Below are 20578 nucleotides of genomic sequence, written 5' to 3'. Positions count from 1 at the left end.
TGGTGCATAAATTATCGATACCGCGTAAGTAGACAAGGTAACGGCTCATTTAAAATAAAACACAATTTCATAAATTACTTAAATATATGTACAAAATAATTAGCAGCTATAATGCTTAAAATATCTGATAAGATTAGAATTAGTTCTCAAACTGAAATTGAAACATAAATAAAACACTGCGTGTAACACTGAATACCTCACAGAGTTATCGTTCCTTATCCGCTAGGGTCCCCGTGAGAAATACTCTTCCGGCCATGACCGTAGCAATAGACCGTGGCTATTTATAGCCACCGTCTAAAAAAGGTAAAGACAGAAAAAAACATAACATTGTATTGCTTATGTGCGGAACCATAAGTAAAAAGTGATTATTTTTTTCGTTCCTTTAGTTGAACTTTAACGAATCTAAACTATGTCATACTAAACCTACAAAACGTATTTCATCTTTTACTAGTATGTAGATCTAACATGAACTTAAGTACAATGGAAAAAATACAAAACAATAGTTACACAAATACACGATTCGCGATTTTGCCAAAACTGTTGGAGAATGTTGCCGTTTTGCCACCATTTTTTCTAACACTATGTCACTTTTTCTTTTTCCAAAAACTGAAAAGTTTTCTGGTTTCAGAAAATGGTTTCACAGATTGTATATATTGAAGAGATGTGATATTCATTTTAACTAATTTAGTCAAATGCTTTTAAAATTTCTTACACCCAGGCTTGGGGCGATTTACATTGTAAAGTATTGCATTATCTTACCATTACTTCATGAATTTGGGCAATAACTTGCCATTACCATTACTTAATTTTCTTGAAGTAATGAATTACATTACCATCAAATGAGTAAATTGCAATATCTTCCTCGTAACTTTCAAGTCTATTAATACAGAATTTTCTTGAAAAAATTAAAGATGTTTAATAAAATATACTAAATGCCTGTTTCTTTGATCGATATTTCTTTTTCATGCTTTAATCAGTTTTAAAGTTCAAAGAATTATCTTCTTTGCCTCTTTGCGAGTGAACTGTCATTTGGTTGAAAATCCTGAAATCACTTGACCAATGTTTAACCTTGTATTGGTTTGTGTCTGTGTTATTCTTGTTTATATCACTTGCTATCCAGGTGAAGATGACAACGCGATATGTATATTTGTAACGAAGACAAAACCGGAAACTAAAAACAAAACTGTCTATCTCCCTTTCATTAAAAAAACTTTTATTTAAATTCTTGCTACAAACTTAAATCTCGTGTGATGAGAACATGTTTTAATTTTTTTAAGCGCAAGACATTAAGTCATAAGGAAGTTCAAGGCAAGGTTTGACTGGCTGATACATCTGGGAAATATATCGCCTCCAATTTCGTTTATGTGATATAGTAATGCACGTACACGTCTCTTGAATCTGTCATCACCAAAGAATATATCGGATAGCATTGCTGCAAATCGTTAAATTAATTTTTTTAAAGAAAATACCATGAACACAATCTATTCATTTTCCCCTGTGAGTTTCTGTGCACTTTGATTATTATGGAGTATTTAAGTTAAATATTTGGTTTATTGTGTCCTTTAATATAATAGCCAAATGTCGATGTTCCTAAAAGCTTGGACCTTTTAAGAATATGTGGAAGAAAAAAACTCGAAGATTGCATGTGAACGATGACTTAAATATAAATGGCTGAGCAGATTTATAATCCTTCATTGGACCATTTTAGTAAGCATGTTAAGTTACAGTTCATGAAGCTATGCTAAGCCAGTCCCCATTTAGCTCATTATGTTCTGTAAATTAAACTTCATGAAACGACCTGGTCTGACATAGAAGCGTTGACACATCATAATTGATATTAGTAACTTTTTCGCTAAGGATCGGTAAGACATAGAGCCGTTAAGAACATAAAGCACACGTGAAATCTTGGTAATAGTAACAAATGCCTTAATTTGTAAGAGTTGCCAAGTTGACTTGTTGTTGTAAGCCGTTGATTTCAAAATCGTTTATGAACCAAAATATTGCTTTACTTTATAAAGTGATAGCTTTCAACATTTGATTTAGAATGGGTATATGTAGGTAACTTATTCGAATATATTTTTTTTTGCATATTTAAGCAATTTCTTGAAAATGACAATACTAGTAATGTAAAAATGAAAATACAGTTGAAGCGCAATGATTTGAATTTATGCAGATGTTTAAATAGGCCTATAATGAATTACTTTACGATTATTATTAATTTCATATATTATTGAATCGATCATTAACAATCAAATTCCAAGTAACTATGTGTATAATTCACAATTTAGAAATTACTAAGAAATCAATCTGTGGGGCCTGTAAGAAAAATACCTATTCATTTTTTTATTCAAAAATGTATTACGGTTAAGTATGAATTTAACAATTATAAGTACATCTTTCTTTATTAAAGTAGGGCAGTACATGGATCTCTCCTTACTTTGCATGTGTAAATATGTCCTTAAGGTATCCCACTCCTCAATGTTGTTGTATCAAGATTGTCTTGAGAAGTGTATCATTGAAATCTGTAGACAAAACAAACTTAAAAAATACAAAGATAATGGGGGATCAGTATCCATCCCTCTGAGTTATGGCCCATTTAATTTCACCTTTTTGCACCTAAAATGCAATTTCATCCTGATTAGGATTTGTTGTCAGTATTTTTGATTAAGCAAACTTATTTCTTCAAATATTGTTTTTAATTATGCACAATGGTCACACTGAATAGAGGGATTACGAAAAAAAATTGTACAAAGCTGCATAAATTTTTGTGTGACCTTTTTGCACGTAAAATAGACAATTTCTATAATAGTTACAATTTAATTTGAAATAAAAACTTTTTGAATATCAAGAATTTTATAAGATTAATCCAGTTTGCCTAAATATGTATTCAGTATCATTTTGACATAATATAACATGGGGGTCAGTGATGTCAAATTTTAGATATAGGGCTTTAATTAAAGGTAAAATTCTCGCAAAATCTGGCTTAAAAAAATTCAGACATGTTCTATATAGGCCTATATATGCATGATTTTATGCTAAACGGCTATCATATTCTCAAGATTTGATTTTGTACATGTCACACAGAACCTATAAAATATGTTACAAACATATCAAATGTTAAAAATGTGAATAATGAATAAAGTATAATAAAAAGAAAAGTATATTGAAAATTCATTAAAATTGCTTGTTTCTGTCATTTTCGTCTAAAAAGCCTTCCGCACGAAAAAATAGTTCCCCAAAAAACTTGTTTGTTTCTTGAATTAAAATGGATTTTCTTTATGAATGTTGTGTAATTAAGAAATAATAATCTATCTGTGATGATTAAATTAATAAAATCATATTCATTTTAAATATAATGATCATCTGCGCAATGAAATCAAAACATGAGGAGTGAGATACCTTAACTAAACTAATTCTGAAGGACGTTGGATCCTGCTATCAAAATCTTTAAGTTTTTTTTTTCTAAAGTATTTTTTTTTAAATCTACGCACATAGCTTAACCAAAATTCGAAACAAAATTTTGGAGTCTTTATGGTTCATTCGACATACCAGCAACACCCTCTTAGTGTCAGAGTGGATTACAGGTAATGTGAAGAAGTATAATAACCAAAAACCTTGAAAATAAGCTGTATTTGATTATAATTCTGATCTAAAAATAAACCCCTTTTTCCTTGAAGTAAAAATAATTTTGAAATTGAGTTAATCATTCCAATGCCATTTAGGAAATATTTTTAGCTAAACAGTATTTCTTTTTTGTAGATGCAAGATATTGAACACAATATTTGTTCAGTACTTTATTTCATTATCATTTACATTTTTGATTAGATTCAAAGTTAAATGTCTAAAACGTTGACACAACTTCCATTTTACTTTTACAAAATTCAACCAAACTTCTATATTTAATTTATGATATAACAATAGTAAATGATTATGCTCTCGTCCCTTATTGTTATCTTGTTTGGAAAATAAGCCACATTTTTTCTGGCGTATGGTAATAATGCTGAACAGTCTTTCTTTTAATTTTGACATGTACATGTAGTGTAATTGTTAGGATTGTGGCATGCATTTCTTTGTTGCCGGCAAAACGCCACGGTCAGCACAAATGGTGGGCGTTTTTCGGCGACATATCTTTAATGGGCGCCTGGATTTAGCGAGCTGCTGACAAAAGCAAGACTACATGCTTCTATGTGGGAAAATCGACGGTAGTTTGAAACAAGCTCTAACTGTTTCCACTACATAAACTACATGCTGTCATTAGACAGTAATACCCGCACCAAGAGTTTGCCCCTAAATAACACTGTTTTGTACCAGTTTAATTAAAAATGCAGGCCACATGCAAGCTCCGGTAATACATTTAAAAATCATAATTTTCATAACTGAAGGATGAGATCCCTTTCCATATGATAATACACATCGTGACATGAGCAGCACTTTATGTGCAATTTTGGGTAGAACTGTTTGCAGTGAATTTTCAGTTAATCAATAATCTTAACATTTCATGTCATAGAAAGTATAATGTTCTATATAATTATTACAAACAAAATTAAAAATTAAATTATGCCCCATCCCCGTGGCTGTTGCCGGTTTTAGATTTGCTTCTGTGTGCCTACATGTACATCATCGTGTGCACAGATTTAGAGAAGGGGTGGGAGTGAGGAGTCCAGACCCCCCCCCCCCCCCATGAAAATTCATTCATATCAAAAATACACCTTGGACCCCAATACTCTTACAGACATGTAAACGCTCTAACCCATTGCTCTTCAATGTTAGGTAACATTATTTTGGGGGTAAATATTTAATTGATATTTATACTTTATTGTTTATCTCAATACTAGGAAGTATACATCACAATATGCAGGTGTCCTGCACCACCTTAAAGCTGTTATTTACCTAATAAAATAGTGCAAGGGGTTTTGAAGAATAGGTCATAAAAATACATGCATGTTACAAATGTTACAAATAACTGATCTTTGTCTGAAGTTACTTACACAACACAGGTCTGCAGGTTTCATAAGGGGGTACTAGTTTTACCCAGCTCTTCAATTTGATGGTTTTACGTGTATACATACGAGGGTTGTTCGGAAATTATTGAGACAACACGGATATTTCCCTTTCTAAGTGACGAATTAGGGTGAAAATTGGCATGAACATTGAAGAAACCTTAACAAATAATTTAAGAAAGTAATATTCAAAAAATGTTTAATATTTTGTTTACAACGGTAGTTAACAAATCGGTGGTCGGGGTACCCGGCGCAAGCATAAACTCGGAGAGTAAGAAAACTAAAACATCGTCTATCTAAGTGTCAGCTTATACTAAAAGATGTTCATTTTGCTATTTATTGTGACTAACTTTTGATTAAGTTTCATTGGTGTTTGAGTTGTAATACGGATATGGTACAGATATATTTACCAAGCAATAGGAATTTGAAAACGACGGTATATGGAAATTTGACGTCAAGGCGGCGCAGCGAATATACATCAAATTGATGGAAATTTCGGAAAAAGACCTAGTCTTTTTTACTAATTGTTTAGCTAGAATTCAGACAAAGTGACTAAATATCAATTACTTCTTACACACTAACTGATGTCAATAGTTCTAAAATATGTACACAGAATCACTGTAGGAGACATTTCACAGTAATTTGACTTTCGGTTAGAAATGAACCGATTTTTTTCCACAAAAATCAAGAATGGAGGGAATATACGAATGTTGACATCTTGAAATGTAAACAAAAGATGAGAAATGAAGAATTTATTCTAATTTCACTTTGTTTGTTAGGTGTTTAAAGCATTGGATCAATAAGAAGCGTTAAAATGACGTTGCAGTAAGTTTGCGGTTGCGCCGGGTAACTTGGCGATGGCAATTTGGTCAGTTTACCAGGAATGATCTAATCATGCTATGAACAATAAATTTTTTACATTGGTAAACTCTATCCTGGTGTACGTTTCGGTGAAATTTCAAGGGTTTATCTTTTTTCCCAAGAAAATAATAGTAAATGTCTCAATAATTTCCGAACAACCCTCGTACATGTATGTGTTTCCATGTGCAGAAAAGGATTAGTTAAGATGAGCTAAAGGAATTCATTATTGTGCTTTAATTGGATTATCATTATAATGCTGACCAATTTAGGTAAGCATAATACATGTAGTAACAGTAGCACAATATAATGAGATGCAGGAGTAGAATAATGAGATGCCAGCATACATAAGTTTTACTTTCACTTTCTAATGTGATCTCCCTTTGACAGCATACTGTATCATCATCTTTTTAATATCTAAATAAGCTTATCGATACCTATCTTATCGCATTTGTAAATTTTCTGTCTTTTTAATTGTAAAAGTTATTCTTTTTTTCATTTTCAGACTTACATTATTGACCCCATATTGACCCCGTATAAACAATTTCGTTTTAAATTTGTGTATTACATGTGAGTAAGTGTAGACACTTATCATTTTTATATGAGTTATAATAGGAAGGAAGGAGTATTTCTTTCTTAATGAATTATAATGCATCAAATACAATGTAGGTCATGATCTTATGGGACTGTTCTGACCCCACGAAACAGGAAAATACAAAATATCTTCAGAATCTTATGTCCTCATGATGCATCAAATGGTGTAGAGTACATTTATGACCCCCAGGTATTGTCTTTAACCCCCCCCCCCCCCCTTATGAAATGGGAAATGATGATACACTGTATATTTTGTTAACTTCTGATATCCTCATTCTTGCTCTTTGTGTCATTGCGCGTCAAATTGTATATAGGTTATGCCCCCTTGGAGACACTCTGACATTCTAGAACTAGAAATAATAAAGTATTTTATCTTAATATTCATATGTAGTGTTTGATCCATGTGGGTAATTTCTAGCCTAAAGATGGCACTGCTTCGTTTAGGAAACTTTACAATTGCCCCAAATAGGTGAATACACATGCATATAACATTTTGTTTATAAATCTTAAAAATTTAACTCAGCAATTTCCAAAATGTTAATGTGCATCAGGAGAGAAAAAGCAATCAAGAAATGATTTAAAATTTGGTACTGTACACATGTAAGAATGTATTAAGAAGACTTAATCTTTAGAATCATGTTAGATTTGGGGGGGGGGGGGGGGTGGATGTGGAGTATAAATATTTATAATTTGAATCATTTATTGTTATTAATTTTAACTTGTCAATGAATATTAGTATTTGATCCCAAGCTAGAAATATGACCTCTGATCAAATCTCAATAGATCATTTGTCAATTATGCAAAGGTGTTATGTAGTTTTTTTTTAAGAATAACTTTTTTCTACCAGTTTATTAAAGTTTTTAGACACCCAAATTATATTTTGATTTTAATAGATCATTCGACAATTAAGGGGGGGGGGGGCAGTTTACATTTGAGTTGGAGGTGGGGGTTCCAGGTCATATATTTGACAATTTTTTAAAGTAATTTGAAATAAGACTAAGCCATACTACAGTCATGAACATGAATAGTAAAGAACAAAACACAAACTGATACATGTATATATACATAGGAAGTATTACAAAACATAGGTGATTGATCTATATCTGTTCTTAAATTGAATCATATATCATGTACATATCCAGTTGTGCATCCTGGTTTGATTTTTCTCATTTTGGGTTAGACAACCACTTTTCGGGGGGGGGGGGGGTCAAAAGAGTGTGGGTTTAACATTGAACCTTGAAGGTAGAATCGTAGACTCTATTATAAATGATAACTTGAAAACAAAGATAATAATATAGGGTTTTCATAATCATATACACTGTATTGACTGTTACTGACAATATATATGGTTTATTAGATCTGACCACTGGGTTCACCCCCACCCTCCCAGGAAATTGAAATTACCATATATCTCAGAAACTGTTATAATCATGTCCCCTAAACCATATATATTCATGTTTCTAATGTCAAGGGGCATCAAATGTTATGTAGGTCATGGGCCCTGTGGGTGGTCCTGACCCCATCAAACAGCAAGTTCCTTAATATCTTCATAACAGTTGATATTCCCACCCTTAAACCATATATATTCTTGTTCCTTGTGTCAAGGGGCATCAAACGGTATGTAGATCATGGGTTCCGGGGGTGGTCGTGACCCCCCTCGAACAGGAAGTGCACGTATATCTCGAAAACGGTTGAGATCCCCACCCCTTAACCATATATATTCTTGATCCTTAAAAGGCATCAAAAGGTATGTAGTTAATGGGTCTCACGGTTAAATTTAATTTTTCAAAACCGTAATGCACATTTCTGGAACAGTTCCTATCGTATCCCAAGATATGATGTGTCTATCCATCAAATCATAAGAGGAGTTATAGGATCTATGTTTTATTTGGAGTGATAAACGTCACTTTTCTGCTACTTTTTGACTCCCTGGATGAAATTTAATTTTCTAAAACTTTACTGCACATCTAGAGAACAGTCCCTATCATATCCCAAGATATGATGTGTCTATCCATTAAATCATCAGAAGAGCTCTTGGATCTATGGTGTTTTTTTTTAGTGATAAACGTCAATTTTCTGCTACTTTTTGACTCCCTGGATGAAATTTAAATTTTTAAAACCTTATTGTACATCTATAGGACAGCCCCAATTACCGGTATATCCCAATATATGACGTAGCTACTCCAAAAGTTGTAAGAGGAGTTCTGGGAACCATACTTTTTTGCAAAAAAACGTCATTTTTTGTTGCCCACTGATCCCCTTAATAAAAAAATATTCTGAAACCTGACCACACTTCAAAATGACACCCCCAATCATATTCTAGAAGATCATTTGGCTACTGCCAAAAAAATGACGTTTTTGAAACCAGTTTTTTTGTAAACAAAAAAAAACAAAAAAACGTCCCCCAGGACAAAATTGAAAATTCCGAAACCTTATTGCGCATCTACATGTATAGGATACCCTAAAACATATTCCAAGAGATGAATTGTCTACTGTTGAAAATGTAGGAGGAGTTCGAGGAAGAAGGTTTTTGTGAAAATACGTCATTTTTTATAAATTATTTGACCCCCAGGACTAACAGAGAATTTTTGAAACCTTTTTACAAAACAACATGATACCCTAAATCAAACTCCAAGAGTTCAGTTTGCTGGTTTATAAGATGTAAGAGCTGTTTGAGAAAGTAAAACGTGACAGACGGACGGACGGAACAGGGTAACAACAATATACCCGAACTTTCTTTAGAAAGTGCGGGTATAATAAGCTCCAGCTGTATACATGTTTCCGTATCTTTGATCTGTATTGTATGTCTTATTTTATCTGAATTAATCAGCTTATTTCAAAGAACATTCTTCCATACACATCTGCAAATGAACTGTCATTTCTATGTAAACACCGGCCTCTGTTGACCGTTGATTGACCTTGTTTTAACACTTGATATATAGTTACAGATTAAAAACCCATGCATATAATACCAGTAGTAGATACGAAATATTGCTAAGAAAAAAGCGAGCCTAGTCACGATTCAACATTCCTTCCACATCAGCAAACAAACAAACAAGAAAACACAAGTCTAAAAAACCTATGATATATGTTTTCATTGGATCCGTATTCATTTTTCGGTTTCGATGGATTTTTAGGCATACGAAAATTATAATGTTTAATTGGTCAAAGGTTAAGCAGTACACAGATCTACTTTGTAGCCTCTAATGATATGGTATCGATTAATGATATAACGTGGCAGTGGCCAGATTCCTAACCATTAATAGTATTATATTATCATTATTGAACTACCGAGACGTCCTATGATACTATTATAAAGTTATATCATGAAGGGTCAAAATTGGCATCCACTTATGATATAAAGTAAAGACCCAAAATAAGTACATGTTCAGCATTGAGTGTCACTGAGTATAAGGCTATCACAGACCTATGTATAAATACTGTAAATGATTTCAAACAAAAATGCTAAGACCTTGATAACAACATCTTGTGTAGCCTACAAGTATGTGAAATGAACTTGGACTTTTTGTTTTGTTTTTATTGTATTCCTTTATTCGTTTGAGGATTTTGTGTTTTCTGGGTTTTTGGGGTTCTTTTTTTTAAAATTTGTTATATTAGGTTATTTTTGTTTGTTTGTTTCTAGGGGGGGGGGGTAATTTTTTTTTTTTTATATTGAGTATCACCGACTGGCAGGGAGTAGATAAATGAGGTGCAATTTTAATTTTAAAAGTGCTTAAAAGCGTAATTTTTGATTTTTGACAAGACCTTTGATTGTAAGATGATTTCGTCTGAACATCACAAGCCTTAGTTATCTATCGTTATTAAACCTTTGCATCAAAGTATATATATAAAGACTGCTGTAACATCGATCTTATCTGTTGTTTATGATTACGCATTTTAATTACGAGGTCTCCTAATTTGACATGACTAGAAAAAGACGATGGAATTGTTTTTCATGATAGGATTAGAACTTGATACGTCAAACGTCTACGACGTGACAAGAAAGTATTCCTGTGAGGCTATTGACAATATGCAGCTAGGAGCGAGCTCTGCTTTGGTTTCGATATACATACGGCGTAATTGCATTTTAATTCATATTTTAAAAATATTTCACTGTTTGTGAACTTTGAAATATCGAAGCTTATTCACTGGGGAAATTTTTTGTCTTGTATTTTGGTAAAAATTTATTTGTTAAAAAGTGATTATAGTCTTGATAAATTTATAGAACTGTTATGGCCAGCTGTTATTTACAGTGAGCATTTACATGGCTTCAGAAGAGGAGGAGTATATTTTTTAACTGTTAAACTCCCTAGCTTCATCTGTCATTTTAAAAGTATTTCGTTGCTTTAACAGCCATTTATTAAAAAACAATGTATACCCCTTGCTATATCCGCTATTTTTTTTTACTGATTGGCGTCCCTTGCTTTATTCGATGTTTTTTTTTAACTATTGAACGCCTCTTACTTTATCAGACTTCTTTTTTATACTAGTGGGCGCTATTTGACGTCCCTCGCTTTTTCGACCATTGTGTTTGACTGTTGAACGCCCCTTGTTCTATACGCCATTTTTTTCAAACTATTGTACGCGCCCCTTTCTCGATCTTCCATTTTTTTAACCATCGTGTGCCCTTTGCTCCATCCGCCTTTTTTGGACGTCCTTGCTCTTTATGCAATTTTTTTTATTTAATTTTTTTTAAAACACCGGCCTTCTACAGATGTACTATATGTACAATTGCGCAATTAACGGAAAAGCCATTATCTGACAAAGATACTGCACGACGTTATAAATACATATTAATTATTATAGAGTTTGATTTCATTTCGTTACTCGATTAATATAACCGTTAGTATAAAATTAGATTAATTATTTAAATTCATTTTTATTGTTTTAAAATATTTACGACAGTGAAATGTTTATAAGCGTGAGTACAATACCAGGGCGTGATCCGGTTTGAAGTCGCAGAGTGAGGCAGTCATGATCTGAAGAAATATTATTTAGAATGAAGATTGTATTCATACGCACCTGATTTAGTGATTCGGTTTTCTGTGTTATGCATAAGTATAACTCTAATCGATCAATGTTTTTATATAAAGAAATATCTTTTTTCTTACATATTCTAATTAAGATAAAACATGATACAGTACTAGTTTAAACCTAAAATGATGAATCATTTGGTATGATTTAAGGAATAAGGAATTATTCATTGAGTAATATGAGGTGATAGTTTTAGTCGGGGCGTGTTCAAACCCAATAAATCCCGAAATACTTTATGATAGATCTGATCACGCCCCGACCGAAAATATCACATCATAATATACAAAGAATGCTTCCTTATTACTTATATTTATATTATTTTCAACCATCGAACGATTAAATATTTAAATATAATGAAGCAAACCCCGCTAGCGCCTCAATTTGGCTTCATTTGAAGTTATGGGTTATATGGTACAAAATCGATATGTAGTGTCATTATAGGCAAAGACACTGAAAAATGTAAATATATTTATTTAACGTATGATTATGTTACTTCCTAAAATGGATGTTGCTATTTTGAAAATCAATTAGAAATCAATCAATTGAATTAAAAAATAACCCCCCCCCCCCAAAAAAAAAAAAACCAAAAAAACTGTAGCTTCTTTACTTTTTGATTACAAACGTCTCGCTATGTTAAGTCAATTGATATGCTTTCTTTTATAGATAACTATGGACAAAAATGTCTGAAATGAAATTTTGTAAATTGTCAAAATGCGGATACCTATAGAGAATCGAATATTCATCCAATTATGGAAACAGGGTTCTCTGTTCTTTGCACAAATCTGGACATTTTTGATTTACGGCTTTGAAAAACAATATTCCCTGAGGATACGCGGAAAATTTGTGTGCTTGTTAGCGCTAATAGGAATAGGTCTACGTATATCTTACAGCGCACCCAGAGCTTGTTAATTCTTTCTGGCAGTAACTCTGTCTGTCTATCCGTCTCTCTCGACCAATCGAGAGACACAGAGAGAGAGAGAGAGAGAGAGAGAGAGAGAGAGAGAGAGAGAGAGAGAGAGAGAGAGAGAGAGTGTGTGTGTGTGTGTGTGTGTGTTAAAAGGTGATAAGATCAATTTTAGATTTGGCACATTTCTGAGTCTCACAATTGTCTTTATGTATAATCAGAGGTACGTGACATTTAACGATACACCTTTCATTTGATTTAGCGAAAGCTGCATTACGCCAAATTCCGCTAAATACACAGCCTAATGTGTAATGTTAGCTGAATTCATGTTGGTAGGTTATAATCGGTGCACGGAAAAAGCTCGTCCCATATTTGAATATGATAATGAATTTGTACGTGTATTTTGAAACATTAATTGGGTGATATCTCTAGATACTGTCATCGAGAAAGGTACTGTTAGGATCAAACACATTGTAATGAGACAGAAATGTCTGCATTATGTCTGTAAGGTCTGGCCTGTATACTTAGTCTGACGTTAATGATACAGGGAAAGAGAGGCTGAACTGCATTCAGCTAATCCAGATTATTAATTGTCAGAAGAGAGAGAGAGAGAGAGAGAGAGAGAGAGAGAGAGAGAGAGAGAGAGAGAGAGTATAACATAAGTTCATTGTGTCCCACAGAAATCAACTCAACTGTTTGCTGTTTAGGGGGACAATAAACTTACTAATTGTCCTCATAACACTAATGTTCATGTTTATATCATTTAATATTCCCGTCAAGTTTCCCTTCTTGATACTATCAATTTGACAAAGTTTCCAGATCTCACACTGCGGGTGTCGGATGCCATATCATCACCTTTATCACTGTGAAACTGATGACGTAGTACACATTATAAAATGTCTGTATTTTAGCGCGGTTTAAAAAGTTCAAAACAGTTTTTTGTATAAGAACACGTCATACAATTAATTTTTAAATGGGAGCTTTGTTATAAAGACTTTTGAATGAATCGGGCAATTTGACGTGAGCCGATCTTTGGGATCATCAAGCTACTATCATAATAATAGAAATGTTTAGCAAACTAACGTGTACGCGTACCTGTACGCGTAGAAAGGAAAATATGTGCATTAGGTCATCAGTTTTTGAAATGACGAATTTCTACACGTATGTACCTGAATGAACATACGTGTAAATTGTACAGTACCCGTAAGGTACAACTTGTAGCTTCTGTTTTCCTATTGGACATTTATTTTAACAAATGTGTTTATTTTTAAGCATGAGTATTTAATGCAAATACTAATATCAACAATCACAAATTTTCATTAAAATTTAGTAGGCCTAAGTTATTTCAGTTTGTACACGAATCACTTCCACCAAAACGGCCCTGTTACAGTGTATTTCATTCATATGTGATAAATAAAAATAAACATATATAAAATGATATTCCACAGAATTAATACAGGCAGTTCTCAATTTTCGACTGTGACTAAACATTCTAAGATTAGTAGGAGAGAAAAATTATCTAGAATGACATTTAAAACGTTTACACGTACAGGTGCACGTTACAACTACCAAACAAAAAAAAAGTTATGTGAACGGGTACTTGTAGTTCTAACTTGTTACCTACGCTTACAAGTACGCGTACTTGTTGGCATGCTAAAACTCTCTACTATATAATTATTGATAAAAATTTGCAATCTATTCCCTGTAAACAGTCATAAAGAAAAGAATAATTGGATTTTAAGACGATTTTTGTATAAATCTGAAAACTGTTATTAATCTCAGTGGCAGATCACCTCAATGATAAAATAATTCCTTACCCTTAAATTTCATTGAGTTTGTTTTCGTCCTTGTTGATGTCAAAAGCAATGGGCATTATTACTTACCTTAAACATCTATTAGTACCACATAGAGTACTACAGAGAGGAAACAATAGGTATTTAAACGACGTCGTTTGTTTGTTGGTGATTACAGAAGACCACACAGCATGCAGGGGATAGGGCCGAGGCACGAACTCATTTTCTCGAAGTGATGTTTGGACCACAATGGCTTCCAAAATGGTTATCTAGCAAAACAACGAACGTATTTTGAAAAAATGTGGTAGATTTTTTATTAAACGCGGTAGGCGGGAGACAGGGTTAAAAGCAAATTAACATGCGTGGAGCTGAGAGTCTCTACGCACTACACAGTATTCATACTTAAAATATTTACATGACATGTGGTGATACCTAACAGTGTTCAAAATCAGTCCAAGGAAAAAATACAAAAATACATATAATTTATATAATGTAAACTATGGACCGATGACCGTCATAAAGCATGCAATTACTAGGGAAGTCTAGTTACTAGTTACAAAGAGTAGAAGAAAAAAGGTGCAGAAAAAGAAAATACATTAATTTTTAATTTTAAAAGAAATGGTAGAAGATTCAATTTGAACGTAATTATTGGATAAAGTGGCAAACATTTTGACTGATGAGTGATAAACTAGTTGACTGACTACTTTTAGCGGCACCGCCTAAACAGGCAGCATCGCCACATATGATCCACATACATATGTGACTCATATGTATATTGCTTCATATGTTCCACAACATATGTGACTCATATGTATATTGCTTCAAATGTTCCACAAACATATGTGACTCATATGTATGAGAAATGACAATAACAAATTGTCAGCCATCTCATAAATCCAAAAGGCTGTAAACAAATTCAAAGCAGAGCAACACGGACTTCTAAAAAGATAGAGGTGGGATCAGGTGACTGGGAGGAGTGAGCATCCTCTGTTGACAGGTCTTTCGCTTCGTATGACTTACATACACAAATGAATCATATGTATATTGCTTCAAATGATCCACATGTGTGAACATATGTAAATTGCTTCACATGATCCACATATGTGTGTTCTTCTGATACTCATCTGATTTTATCCACATTTAAAGCACACATGATTTTCATATGGTTCACATAAATTATATGAATGGCAATGCATCATAATAATATCACATGAACATGATTGTATTAAAATTCCCGACAAGCAATATTTGTGACGGTAAAGTTTTGAAAAAAATTGATTTATAATATTTAGTAGAATAAATAAAAAATAAGTGCAGGACTCCGATAGATGAGATGTGGAACACTTCTATGGCAGTAGAAAAATGTAGACCCGCTGTGAACTTTAGGAATCTGACACGACACGGACGTTTTCCACTTGATATTTATTTATTTTTATTTCATTCATTTATATCTAGACAAACTCAAATGTCTCGGGAGATCTTAAATGCAATAGTTTCTCCATTATTCGGCAAATACCCGTTTTGATTGTTGAGTTGTTTGGTTAAAAAGATTCTTATTTTCTACTTCAAGCAACACAGTTTATATAATTTCTTTTTCTTTGGTTTGATAATCATTTTCTGCTTGGGTCAGACTGGCTTTTCTATCATACAAAACTAAAGCTACAGTCATAGATTATCACACTGTGCCGGATAAATATGCCAGTGCAGAGGTGGTATTTTTGCACCCGCTCAAGATGCAGTTTCTGAAAAATCCATGCATACCAAATGATACACTATTGTCTAGAGAGTATATAACCATTTTTGTATTTACATGTAGTATGTTTCACCTGACATGTGAGATATTTACCTTTAAAAATTAATATCCCATTGGAAAATGATAATTCCCATAGGAGAAACGGTTCTCCTACAGGAAATATTGACAATCCTAGAGGATTTTTCAAAAATCCTATAGAAATTATATTTCCTATAGGAGAAAGCTAATTCCTGGAGGAATTTGATTCAGTCAGGTAGTTTTCTTTTAGAAAATTAAAATTTCCTATCGGATTTTTTAAAATCATATCGGAATTAAAATTCCCATAGAAGGTTTTTGTATTCCGATAGGAAATTTTTCAAATTTCCTGTAGGAAAATTGTTTTTCCTATAGGAAAAATTATTTTCCTGTAAAAATTTAGTTTTGAAAGGGAAATATCTCACATGACAGGTGAGATACAATGATAATAAAGGCGATTGTAAACTCTTTAAGCAGTGGTAAATAATATCATAATGGCATATTTGAGTTTTTTGATATATGCAGCTTGAACGGGTGAAAAAATGCCACTTGACACTGGCATAATTATCCGGCACAGTGTAATAAGTGAATAAGCTCACCTGAGCTATAAGCTCAAGTGAGCTTTTCTGGTCACATTTCGTCTGTCGTCAGTTCGTCCGTCCGTCTGTCCGTAAACTTTTCACATTTTCAACATCTTCTCAAGAACAACTGAACCAATCTCAACCAAACTTGGCACAAATCATCTTTAAGCAGAGTGAATTTAAAGTTATGAAAATTAGGAGCCACGCCCTTTTTCAAGGGAAGATAATTAGAAATGAATGACAATTTTTGAGAAATATTCAAAAATCTTCCACTAAAGAACCATTAAGTCAGAAAAGCTGACAATTATGTAAAAGCATCCTCAGGTAGTGTAGATGCAAAGTGACCCCCGGGGGTAGGGTGGGGCCACAATTGGGGGTCGAAGTTTAACATAGGATTAAATAGAGTAAATCTTTCAAAATCTTCTTCTCAGAAACTTATCAGCCAGGAAAGCTGAAACTTGTGTAGAAGTATCCTTAGGTAGTTTAGATTCAAAATTGTGAAAATCATGAGCCCCGGGAGTAGGGTGGGGCCACATGCAGTTTAACAAAGTTTAACATAGGAATATATAGAGTAAATTTTAAAAAATCTTCTTCTCAGAAACTAATCATCCATAAAAGCTGAAACTTGTTTGGAAGCATCCTCAGGTGGTGAAGATTCAAAGTTGCGAAAATCATGACCACCTCGGGGAAGGGTTGGCCACAATGGGGGGAGGGTCGAAGTTAACATTTCTATATATAGTGTAAATCTTTAAAAATCTTCATCTCAGAAACTAATCAGCCAGGAAAGCTGACACTTGTAAGGAAGTATTCTCATGTAGTGTAGATTCAAAGTTGTGAAAATCATGACCCCCGGGGGTAGGGTGGGGCCACAATGGGGGTCGAAGTTTTACATAGGAATATATAGACTAAATCTTTAAAAATCTTCTTCTCAGAAACATATGAGCCAAGAAAGCTGAAACTTGTTTTGAAGCATCCTCAGGTAGTGTAAATTTAAAGTTGTGAAAATAATGACACCCCAGGGAGTAGGATTTGGTCAAAATGGCGGGGGGGGGGGGGTCAACGTTTTGCATAGGAATATGTAGAGTAAATCTTTAAAAATCTTCTCAAAAACTAATCAGCCAGATGATCCTTTATAATTTTTAAGACTTTGGCCCCAGGGCAATTCTTTGGCATCACAAGAAGGTTCAGAGTTTGATGTAGGTTTATTTCCCATACATAAACAATTGTTAAGGATCTTTTGTGATATGACTATAAAATCATCCTGTTAGAAAAGAAACATAAGAATATCCAGGGGGAACATGGATTTTATTTATACAGGATCTACATGTATTATTGTACATAATCCAGATTGTTTGTATTATGACCCATTAAGCTGATTTTATCATACCTATTGTTCATCATGTGAGCGATGTGGCCCATGGGCCTCTTGTTTATAAATCTTGTTTATCATTTGAGTTCTCCAATTGGTTCTTTATCTTTAGGATAATAAATTTGAGCATTGGATCATTTTTGGGAATTGATTTTAATCAACTTTCCTATGCAGTTACTCTGGCAAACCGAAACTGAGACAGTGTTTGGACCTTAGCACAAATCTTCACCGCTGACAAGACTTAGTTCTTGAAAATAATCGATAAATTCGATGTAATGTACGCTAAAGCATCTTTTTTAAAGGAACTTATTTATGAATACCTTGGAAATAGTCAGATTTTAAATAGTACGAACAATTTAGAAGTTTTTTGCAGTCGTATCTATTCTTACGTTCAATATAGTCTAGTTCAACTATCGGCTGTATCCGTACATCTCCGACAAACAGCGAGTCAGTCTATATTTAGAGGTCGCGCCATCAAGTTATCACGTGACCTGGTATCTCTTGATATTAACGGAGACAGCCGAGCATCTGATTGAACGAGACTAGAGTTCATTATTGGTTGGATCCATACAATTTTTTAAGTATTTTAGAATACCGATACATAATTTACTGAAATCAATTCCATTTTCAAATATTACACAACATGATTCATAAGAGGTTTTCTCGAAATTCTTGTCGGAAAAGTCCGCAATTCACATTATAAAAATGTCCGTAATTCAAATACAAACAAGAAATCATATTGACGCAAGCGTCAAATGGGCCGCAAAAATGTAATTGTTGTATGAATCATCATTGGTTGTTTACATTAAAAAAACACACCACAAAGAATAAAATAACGAGTTGGTTAACGTTGTAATATTTAATAAATTCTAACTACTAAATTTTCAGCGACACGTTTTGAATATAAACATTTTACTATTATTATCAAGAATAGAGTTCGTTACTGTAAGCATTTCTAACGGTAGTTGTATGAGCATTGCTATAGTATGAAGTAATGGAGAACACATTGATTTGTACATTATTCTAATACAAAGTTCAACTCATCCTTATTCTCTTGAAGACTGTGTATTTCAAACCATCTTGATTTTTTGTTGCATTGTATTGAATTAAAACTTAATGCATTAGTTTATATGTTTTCACGAGACCACATAATAAAATAGAAATGGATTATTTTAAAGGTACATGTAAGATCATACTCATCCGGTAGAATCTGCACAATTTTAAGGGTAAAAAATAAGCCGGATAATCTTTTTTCCTAAATGGAATTATAAATCTTATCCACACTTCAGTTTGTGAAGATAATCATAGTTATTTCAAAAGAACTAAAAATAAATCTCATTCAGGTTAGCTCAAATTTTCAGGTCAATTCAAATTTCAGTTCTCTCATATTTTTGCTTAAATAATTGATATGGATGTCATTTTATGATATATATTTTTCTACCGCATACCACATGGAAATATAATTAATAGACAGACAGAGTTCGTTTTAGACGCAGCACATAGAAATTCAAATACATCATTTACATAAAATTTCATGTCATTCAGGTCTTTAGTATTTGAGGTCTTTAGTATGTCCCGTATACCATTCCCGATACATGTTTTGAAAAGAGAGAAAAACTCAGAAACTTTCCGAAGATTAATATTAAACGCGTCTAACACGACAGGCTATGACCAACTTTTCATTTACGAGTAAAACAAAAAATATGTAATGTTTTAAAAAGGCATTAAACATATTTCTACGTGTAAATTTGCTTTTAAAATAAGCATAATATTAATTCAATAAAAAAAAAAAACTATCCCGCAGAAACGCAGTTACAATATTTAAATGTGTATCAAATAACGGACCGCCTCCTGGCGGCCCGTAATTACAAACTTCTTGCCAAACAAAATAACATATCGTTGATTTTATGATTAATAATAATCGATAAAATCAACTCCCGTCAGTACTTCAGTACTTTGATTTTACAATACAGTCTCATAGATGCATCAATACTCAATTTGTATGCACACATCGCTGCAGTTATGAGACTGTATCTTTCAAAATATATTGATTTAGCTTATATTTACATTTATTTTTTTAACGTTTTGTCTTGACTGCAAATGTGATTTATACCGTTAAATTCCTATTTTATCATTAGGGTAAGTTCATAATAATGGAAGAGATACTGCGACAGCCACAAGCGTGAACTTTGATTTTCGCTTGTGACGTTGCAGTTTACAGCTATTAACGTTTCTGACGTCATAATAAAATTCGTCATTTTAACCTTTGAGTACCCTGTGTGTGTTACTTAAGCAATACATCATTATTTTTTGAAAGATATTATTACTTATTTGGTTAGTTACTGACTCACTACGGAAATATATTGGGTTGATCAATCTCATAGATGGTGAGGCGAAGCCGAGCCGTCTATGAGATTGATCAACCCAATATATTTCCGTAGTGAGTCAGTAACTAACCTAATAAGTGTTTTGTTTTCCCGAGGACTATTAAGCGACATATTTATTCACAAATGAGTAACGCGCGCTAGCGCGTTTAAAAAATGTGTATGCACACACCGCTGCAGTTATGAGACTATATCTTTCAAAAAATAATGATATAATGCTTATATTTACATTTGTTTTACTTCTTGCCTTGTCTGCAAATGTGATTTATACGTCAAAATTTCTGTTTTAAACA

This window comes from Crassostrea angulata, chromosome 4 (genome assembly GCF_025612915.1).
Source record: "Crassostrea angulata isolate pt1a10 chromosome 4, ASM2561291v2, whole genome shotgun sequence".
Lineage (NCBI taxonomy): Eukaryota > Metazoa > Mollusca > Bivalvia > Ostreida > Ostreidae > Magallana > Magallana angulata.
This window is presented reverse-complemented; position numbering follows the sequence as displayed.